The sequence below is a fragment of the Procambarus clarkii genome, chromosome 82 (assembly GCF_040958095.1).
Source record: "Procambarus clarkii isolate CNS0578487 chromosome 82, FALCON_Pclarkii_2.0, whole genome shotgun sequence".
NCBI classification, from domain to species: Eukaryota; Metazoa; Arthropoda; class Malacostraca; order Decapoda; family Cambaridae; genus Procambarus; species Procambarus clarkii.
In genome coordinates, this window is record NC_091231.1 from 17,519,394 (window position 1) to 17,530,162 (window position 10,769).

The window sequence follows — 10,769 nt, forward strand, 5'->3', positions numbered from 1 at the left end:
ACAGAGGAGGAATCATGTGGCTTCAAGATAACCTGGATAAAGTGAAGGAATGGTTCCATAAATGGCTGTTAGAGTTTAACCTGAGCATATGTTAAGTAATGAAGATAGGTGTAGGGAGTAGGAGGCATAGATACAAGGTACGATTTGGTAGGTGAAATTCGTCAAGAATCGGAGAGTGTGAGAGACCTGGGGGTTAATATCACGCCAGACCTGACCCGTCAAGACCAAAGCAAAAGCATATTATCAGCACCATATGTGACCAAGATATTGACTAGACCTGGAATCAGTTCACTTAAAGATATAATCACTGGAGCACTAACTCTGGACAGAAGAGCCTTCATTAGCAACAGGTGGACCCATTGTGCGATAAACACCATCAATACATTCGATATAACAAACACAGTCACTGAGAAGGGTGTCGACGAAATACATGCAGACTTTGTAATGCAAGCCCCTTGGGAATCTCCGCCAGCAGACTTTAAGATTATGGTTATTGAAGGAAAAAAGAACCAGACATATCCTCATCTGCTACGTAACATTGCACAGATGCATATAGGAACAAACATGGCATCCGAGAGCTTTACTTACTTCACAGATGGATGAGTAGACCAGCAGGGACAAGAAACCGGAGCTGCAGTTAAAACAGGAAACTCTGTAAATAGTTGGAGGCTCTCAAATATTTAGACTTTACAAACAGAGATGTTAGCCATTCAAAAGGCTTTGGAACATGCTCTTGCTGAACACCGACAACATGTTATCATACATACAGATTCGAGAACCGCCATTGAAACATTGCAACAAGAACACATATGTGATAACATACATATGATCACAAATGTCATATCATTAATGCAAACACTCAAACGACAAGGCCGAAGGGTACTTATCAACTGGGTGCCAAGTCATGTGGGAATAACAGGAAATGACATTGCAGACGAAGCTGCAAAACTTGCAACTAAGAGAAGAAATGTAGACATTTACATACCACAGAGTCTATCACAGATTAAGAAAGTAATTAGAAACAGAGCAATACAAAAGATGTTCAGTGACCACAACACAGCAGTTGCAACATCAGGATCTGCGGGTTGGTTCAAGAATTCAACCAATTACGAACCACTTAGTTTAATGAAATGGAACAGTAGAACAACAGAAGTACACCTACATCGCATCAGGCTTGGATGCCCATGTGCATGCGAAATAGGCTTACAGGTTCCGGAAGATGAAAGGAAATGTCAACACTGGAGAAGTGCCCACAGACCACTGGACCATTATCTAACACAGTGCACAGTTACAAACCCATTAAGATTTCAACTTAGGTTCAACAGAGCAGAAGAAGTTGTTAAACACATATGGCAAAATCTTACTGAAGCGACCATACGAGTCATAAATACTCATACTCCGCCCAAGTAAAACAGAAACAAGCAACACTTAGTGGGCCAGCCAGAGGCTTAGGGCCCGCTCGGGAATATCCCTGCAAAAAAAAGCACTGTATGCCAGGTTGGCCATCATAACAATGACATTTAGAAACTTCTGTAAGGAATTATTCAGAACCTTGTATACCACATATGTCAGATCAATCCTGGAGTATGCAGCTCCAGCATTGGAGTCCATATCTTATCAAGCACAAGACTAGATTTGAGAAGGTTCAGAGGTATGCAACAAGACTAATACCAGAGTTGAAGGGTGCGAGCTAGGAGGACAGACTAAGGAAAATCAATTCACATCCCTGGAAGACAGAAGACTTAGAGGAGACAAGATCACCATTTGCAAGATCCTCAGAGGAATTGTTAGCAGATAAATAGAGGTTATTTAACACAGGAAAAAGACGCACAAGAAACACAAGGGGAAATTGAGAACCCAAATGAGCTATTGAGACATTCGAGAGAACTTGTTTAGTGTCAGAGTAGTTAATAAATGGAATGCATTAGAAACTGAAGTGGTGGAGGCAGACTCCATACAAATTTCATATGTAGATAGGATAGAGCCCAATAGGCTCAGAAACCAACACGCAAGTTGAGAGGCAGGACCAAAGAGCCGAAGCTCAACCTAAAGAAGCACAACTGGGCGAGTACAGTACCGTACATTGTACACAATACTGTACATACCACATCAGTCATCACAAAGATACAAACGTTACAAGTCACGGACCCAGGCGAAACCAGTCATGAACCCTGGCGTTATGAGTCACGTACCGTAGTGTTACGAGTCCCAGACCTTGGCCTTACGAGTCATGTACCGAGGCGTTACGAGTCACGGACCCAGGCGTTACGAGTCACGCACCCAGGCGTTACGAGTCACGGACCCAGGCGTTACGAGTCACATACCCTGGCGTTACGAATCACATACCCTGGCATTACGAGTCACGTAACCTGGCGTTACGAGTCACGGACCCTGGCGTTACGAGTCACGGACCCTGGCGTTACGAGTCACGGACCCTGGCGTTACGAGTCACGGACCCTGGCGTTACGAGTCACGAACAAAGGCGATACAAGTCACGTACTCTGAGGCTACCAGTCATGGACCCAGACATTACCAGTAACAGACCCAGGCATTACGAGTCACGGGCCCAAATGTTACGAGTCACAAACCCTGGCATTACGAGTCACGGGCCCTGGCGTTACGAGTCACGGGCCCAAATGTTACGAGTCACAAACCCTGGCATTACGAGTCACGGGCCCTGGCGTTACGAGTCACGGACCCTGGCGTTACGAGTCACGGACCATGGCATTAAGAATCATGGACGCTGTGTAGGTTAAATAGACGTAGACCGTGCGCTACACCTGCAGCAGGTGTGCAATTGCACACACCTGAAACAGGCAAATGCGTGGTCTACGTCTCCAGGGAATTCTGCGGGGTCCCCGGGGGCGCGTGGTTGGTGTCGAGGTGTAGTTGTGTTTACTAGATGTGTTTTTGCGGGGGTTGAGCTTTGCTCTTTCGGCCAGCCTCTCAACTGTCAATCAACTGTTTACTAACTACTTTTTTTTTCCACACCACACACACACACACACACACCCCAGGAAGCAGCCCGTGACAGCTGACTAACTCCCAGGTACCTATTCACTGCTAGGTAACAGGGGCACTTAGGGTGAAAGAAACTTTGCCCATTTGTTTCTGCCTCGTGCGGGAATCGAACCCGCGCCACAGAATTACGAGTCCTGCGCGCTATCCACCAGGCTACGAGACCCCCCATGTGTGTCGCGGAGAGTGGCTGGGCACGCCGGGTGAGTGTCTCATGAGAGGGTTGTGTTTCGCTGGGGTAGAAGTGTAAGTATATGGCCATGTGTGCATGTTGGGTAGTTGTAAGATGAAAATGAATGAATATGTAACAAAGAGTTAAGCATGTGGAAAAATATATATATAAATAAATGTATGTAGGGGTGGAGAGTGGGGCCCCTCCCATGGAGGGACGAGCCAGGAGATCGATTTTTTTTAAGCGAACGGTTAGGCAAGGGCATGTGACGCAGGAGAGGGAGGGGGAGGCGAGGGGAGTAAAGACGGCCTGTCAGCCGGGAGCTTTGACTGATAGCGTAGCTCTCATTTCCAGATGGTGGAAATTCCAGATGGTAGGAAGTTCCAGATGGTGTAGTGAAGTGTATATATATTTTACCAAAAACGTAAAACATTCTTACCAATTCTCCGCCTGTGGTGTCAGCATCCGATGTGTTCATCAGCAGGTGTAAGAGGTGCCATTAGTTTCATGTCAATACATGTATGTTCACGGTAGGAGGTCTCACCGGCGAATGAACTGTGAGGCAATGACCCATATTATTTTTGTAAACATAGGGTGGGCCTCCTCACCCCACCCTCCCCTTTCCCTTCAGCCTAGACCGGTAAGGAGTGGCGCATAGCTATCACATGGAGCGTGTTAAGCCGCATAGGCATGAGGGTGACTGCTACATACCACATGAGTGTGTGGAACGAGCGTTTGGGCGAGGTAGCTGTTTGATCGGTGAGCTGTGACTGACTGAGGTAGACGAGGAGTGAGCGAGGGGATATAATACTTTGATAAACAAGGAGTGAGTCCTCGTCAGTCCACCCCTCTCTCTTCATCCCATCCTGCTCCTTCAGCCTTCACATAACTTCCACATGGCCCCCCCCCTCCCATGTCACACGCCTCATTGGTGTGTCACACGTCACACGCCTCGAGCGGGGTCACCTCTTTGATGTCTGCCGTGTGACTGAGGTAAATGACCACAACACTCCGACCATAGCTGTTCCTGCGGCCCCTTGTCACCCAGAGGGTTTGGCACATACATGCATGGCTCTGTATTCAAAACAGAAATAAGTAGTTAAGGACGTAAACCCTTTATATATAATTTTATTCTTTATTAAACTTTAAGACATTTACAACAATAATAATAATAATAATATATAAAAAATGTGCAAACGTCGTCCTTTCCCCAAATTACTTTTAAGAGTATCGAACCTCGTCGTAAGACAGTATTCAATCTTCTTATAATAATACTTTATTCATCCAAATACCATTTACAGTAAACCTGCTAGTCCGTCTTCGTCCAAATATCATTTAAATTAAACCTGTCTATGGTGTCTCAGTCAGTCGGTCAAGTCAGTCAAATCAGTATGCGTTTACTGAATGTGGTAATCATTTTCTAGTTTAGTTTCAAGTTTTGCATCTTAAAAAAAAATAATATTATCATTAATGCCGTCTATATGTTGTTGTCTCACTCAGTCAAGTCAGTAAGTGTTTACTGAATGTGTGAATCATTTGCTGTGTGTACATTTTTTATCTCTGAAGTAAAATTAATACGATCATCAAGCCTATCTATATGGTGTTTCAGTCAGTCAGTCAGTCAGTCAAGTCAGTAAGCGTTTAATGAATGTGGTAATCATTTTCTATTGTAGTTTAAAGTTTTACATCTTTAAAGTAATAATAATAAGATCAAGCCCGTCTATATGTTGACTCAGTCAGTCAGCCAGCCATGTCAGTAAGTGTTTACTGATTGTGGTAATCATTTTCTAGTTTAGTTTAAAGTTTTACATCTTTAAAAAGAAAATAATACTATCATCAAGCCTGTCTATATATTGTTGTCTAACTCAGTCAAGTCAGTAAGTGTTTACTGAATGTGGGAATCATTTTCTTGTGTGTTAATTTTTTAGCATCTCTCCAGCTGAGACAATAGTGAAATAGTCGGCTTTAATTTGCTAGTCTCAACATGATTTTTAAAAAATGAGTCAGTTTATCATTGCGCTTAGTCTTTCACCCTGAAATCATAAATATCGGCTTATGTACAACTGAATTAGAATATGAACCCAGCCCAACCTTGAGCCATTTAGCACTGTGTGTCATTTGCCACCTGTTAGCGAGCCTCGTCCGGACATCCACTCTCTCTCTCTCGTGAGATGACAGCTCGCCTCTCCAGTGGTTACCCCTCATTAGGTCAGCAAAAAACAGAGACTATTGTTATCATAGCGGGACAATGAAAATATAATATTCACCACTTTTAATACTTTTATTCAATAACATAATGTAGGTATATGTTTTATTCACCCGGGAGCCGGTCGGCCGAGCGGACAGCAAACTGGACTAGTGATCCTGTGGTCCCGGGTTCGATCCCGGGCGCCGGCGAGAAAAAATGGGCAGAGTTTCTTTCACCCTATGCCCCTGTTACCTAGCAGTAAAATAGGTACCTGGGTGTTAGTCAGCTGTCACGGGCTGCTTCTTGGGGGTGGAGGCCTGGTCGAGGACCGGGCCGTGGGGACACAAAAAAAAAAAAAAGCCCCGAAATCATCTCAAGATAACCATCCAAACTTATCATAACTATTTCTTGCTCTACATTTTTTCAACTAATATGAGTTTGTTTCTATTTTTTTTAACACTTGGGCTAAGTGAGACAGAGCTGGGTAGTAGTTCACCTGCCATTCACACTTTTCATCTTGATTCCTCCCCTCACCACAGCTGATCCCAAGACCGTAAAGTCTCGTGATCATAGTATCATTGGGGAGTCCCCCTATTATACAATCAGCATCCTCCTCAGCACATTGCTCCAATAGGATTTTGTTATCAGCAATATTTTCTATCGGTGGTCCTGCACTTTATTGTGTCACAATAGCTGTAACGTGTGGTTGTGTTTCTGGTGAAGGAGAAGGAGAAAAGACGGCTCCTCCTACTTTGATGCGATCACTCACCATCACATAGTTACTTAATGGTTGAATCACACGCCGTAGGCTTGTATATGGGTACCTTTCCCAGATCTCCTAAGGCATTCCTCCAGAAGGAGCATGAATTTAAGGAAGATCATACACTATACAATCTCCCGATTTAAACTCGGCTCCCCCCAGATAATCTCCTACTTTGCATTCTATAAGACCCGATAGCTTATGAAGCATATACCTAGAATACATCTCGTCAGATATTAAACACGAGGTAGAGGCGATATACATTATATACACAGTTGAGAGAGAGAGTTGTCATTTACCTTTCTTCCCTAGCTGATAATTTTTTTATTATTCTTATCTCAGTAAATAGCAAACACGAACATCCATAGTTTTTGTTAACAGTGGGAAGATAAATATATATATATATATATATATATATATATATATATATATATATATATATATATATATATATATATATATATATATATATATATATATATATATTTATATATATATATATATATATATATATATATATATATATTTATATATATATATATATATATATATATATATATATATATATATATATATATATATATTAGTATATTTTGGTAGCAGTCTTTCCTGTAGACATATATTATTAAATATGACCGAAAAAGTAAGATTAATAATTCTAACACGAATTTTCTCAATCTTTCGTACATTACGCTTCACTGTTGGAGGTAAATCAAAAATCACTTCTCCAAAATTCATTTTTATTTCTAGTCTGACGCGACACGGGCGCGTTTCGTAAAACTTATTACATTTTCAAAGACTTCACAAATACACAACTGATTAGAACTTACGTCTCTCTGATATTATATCTACATTTGAGTGAGGTGGGAAGGGTGATGTGGCATTAACACAAGACAGAACAGGAGGGGATATTAATAGGGTATTAAAAGTATCAACACAAGACAGAACAGAAACATTGGGTATTGAATAGAAGTGTTTGTAGAAAGCCTATTGGTCCATATTTCTTGATGCTTCTATATTGGAGCGGAGTCTTGAGGTGGGTAGAATATAGTTGTGCAATAATTGGCTGTTGATTGCTGGTGTTGACTTCTTGATGTGTAGTGCCTCGCAAACGTCAAGCCGCCTGCTATCGCTGTATCTATCGATGATTTCTGTGTTGTTTACTAGGATTTCTCTGGCGATGGTTTGGTTATGGGAAGAGATTATATGTTCCTTAATGGAGCCCTGTTGCTTATGCATTGTTAAACGCCTAGAAAGAGATGTTGTTGTCTTGCCTATATACTGGGTTTTTTGGAGCTTACAGTCCCCAAGTGGGCATTTGAAGGCATAGACGACGTTAGTCTCTTTTAAAGCGTTCTGTTTTGTGTCTGGAGAGTTTCTCATGAGTAGGCTGGCCGTTTTTCTGGTTTTATAGTAAATCGTCAGTTGTATCCTCTGATTTTTGTCTGTAGGACAAAAATCTACAGACAAAAATCAGAGGATATCAAAATCAAAAATCAAAATCAATAGGCTTTCTACAAACACTTCTATTCAATACCCATTGTTTCTGTTCTGTCTTGTGTTGATACTTTTAATACCCTATTAATATCCCCTCCTGTTCTGTCTTGTGTTAATGCCACATCACCCTTCCCACCTCACTCAAATGTAGATATAATATCAGAGAGACGTAAGTTCTAATCAGTTGTGTATTTGTGAAGTCTTTGAAAATGTAATAAGTTTTACGAAACGCGCCCGTGTCGCGTCAGACTAGAAATAAAAATGAATTTTGGAGAAGTGATTTTTGATTTACCTCCAACAGTGAAGCGTAATGTACGAAAGATTGAGAAAATTTGTGTTAGAATTATTAATCTTACTTTTTCGGTCATATTTAATAATATATATATATATATATATATATATATATATATATATATATATATATATATATATATATATATATATATATATATATATATATATATATTGTTATGATCTCAGCCTGCAGGAAAAACGAGTCTCCCTCTTTGAGAGTTATTCATCAAGCCTGACCTGATTAGAAGGTCTAGCAAATATTGAGGTGATAACCCATATGTAAAATGGCTGGTTGGATATATATAAGAATTTAAGATTATGGCCAGTAAGTAAGGAAATACATAAATGACTGGCTAGGAGATGTGGACATTTTGCTGGAGGTGTGAGGCTCGCTTCTGGAGGGGCTTTGACCTCACTTGAGTGCCAGACATCGCAGGGGAAAGCCGCGCTCTGTTCGAGCTCCCGCCAGAAGGGAACCCCTAGTGATATATCTCGAAGAGAAAAGAAGTGTGTAGACGTGCCAGCTGTGGAACCGAGCTGGGAACGTTGTGGTCTCAAGTCCTGGTCGACGAAGTGTTTATTAAATCGCCCAGAGGCATTATTGTGGGCCGTGGAAGAGCCCTGACCAAGCCTCGTCAGAGGGATAGCGCCCTCGACCAGATAATCTGTGGTAAGCACGATATACGCCAGTTCATAGTGATTGCTTGTAGTTGGTCGTGTGCCCAGCGACAGTAGCGACGTTTATTTATAAGTTAGACATGTTTTAATAAGGCAGAAGGCCTGAAATAAGAGAGAGGAGAGGGAGGAACACGGAGCGACGTCCATCCTCTCTGAGCGCTGGCAGGTGACTGAGAGCTCCCGACGGCGAAGGCCTGAGTGAGTGAGGCGGCAACCCGTTCTCGCAAATTCGTAAAGTCAATATTGACTTATTAACTACGTGCATAGGTGATATACTAAACATAATAGATACCCTTAAAACGATTCATAGAAAACACCGACCTTACCTAACCTTGTTAGTATCTTAAGATAAGCATCTTATTGCTTCGTAATTACAATTATTACTTAACCTATACCTATTATAGGTTAGGTAATAATTGTAATTACGAAGCAATAAGATGCTTATCTTAAGATACTAACAAGGTTAGGTAAGGTCGGTGTTTTCTATGAATCTTTTTAAGGGTATCTATTATGTTAAGTATGTCACCTATGCACATATATAATAAGTCAATATTGACTTATTAAATTTGCGAGAACGGGTTGGAGGCGGAGTGAGTGAGGACCGCCGCCGGGCGAGGTGGAGTATGGACCCGCCCAAAACGGGGGAGTCCACTCTCACTGTATGTAGAGGACAGATAGAGGTTTGAGGCAAGCATATTGTGTGGTTATTTTTGTTTATGTGTTAAAGGGGAACATTTTATTGGAGTGTCGATGGGTTGCAGGTTTGTCCTTTGGGGAAGAAGTTGCTGAGGACTTCGAAGCCAGCACAGATGAAGTAATTGATGAGACTCCAAGGTAGTGGAGCAGAGGACCTCGAGCTGTGAGGAGAAGCAGCAGTGAAGAGGAGTGTCACGTGCTTCTGTAGAGGTGGGGAAGCACCGTAGTTGTTCAAGGAAACTTCATGGTAGCAGCCTGGAGGAGCTGCAGAGGATCCTGGTAGTGAAGCCCGGAAGAGCCTGAAGAGATCAGGGTAGTGAACTTCCAGAGGTGGAAGGGGAAGTTCTGGTGGATCACTTATAGGGTGTTGATAGTGTTTGGTTGTCATTAGAGTGCAAGACGCAGCGAGAGGTGAGTGACTGTTTGCATTCTTATGTCAAGGAGGGTTTTATACTGAAGTTTAGAGTCACAGTCGTAGGCTGGATTACCTACAGATGTATGTGTTCTAGGACTGATAGGGTGATCGATTAATCATTGTTGTGTATCAATGAACATTTATACTGATATGTTATTGCATTCAAATGCTGATTTTCTTTGTACACATTTATAGATACATATATATATTCTCTTGCTGATGGTGCAACAGTGTATGTAGACTTGATCAACTTGAGGAGGTTGATAGTATCAGGTGGTGAATCAGGAGATAGGATACCACTTGGTAAACTGATAATAGAGTTCTGATGGTGTTGGAGTGCAACCTGATTGTAATAGTATAGAGTATAGGATTCATTATTATTATATGTGTGTATGTATTGTGTATGTGCTTTGTCCAGTAAATGTATTCCAATTTGCTGGTGTTTGCCCTTGTCCTAGTGAGGCTTCCCATGAAATAGTACAGAAGAAGAGAGAGAGAGAGAAAGAACCAAGAACCACTGCTGTGGACAGGGTAGGAGGTAATACTAGTAAGTCATAGGGGATTGAGGAGATCATATCTCATAAGGAGAGAGTGGGGAGTCACAGCGGCTCGAGTGGGTGTGTGCACGTGACAACGAGGCTAAGTGTTGGAGCTGCATCCCCTAAACATGTGACGTTGAGCCCCTCTCCAAGAGCCAGAAGTGCCAAGGGTGATCTCCTAGTGAGGTATAAGCACTCTACCGAGTTGTTGGTTGGGTTGTCCGTAGAGAAGGATCAACGACGACAACACCACCAACCCACAGACTATAATAATATATATATATATATATATATATATATATATATATATATATATATATATATATATATATATATATATATATATATATATACATATATATAAATATATATATATATATATATATATATATATATATATATATATATATATATATATATATATATATATATACATATATATAAATATATATATATATATATATATATATATATATATATATATATATATATATATATATATATATATATAT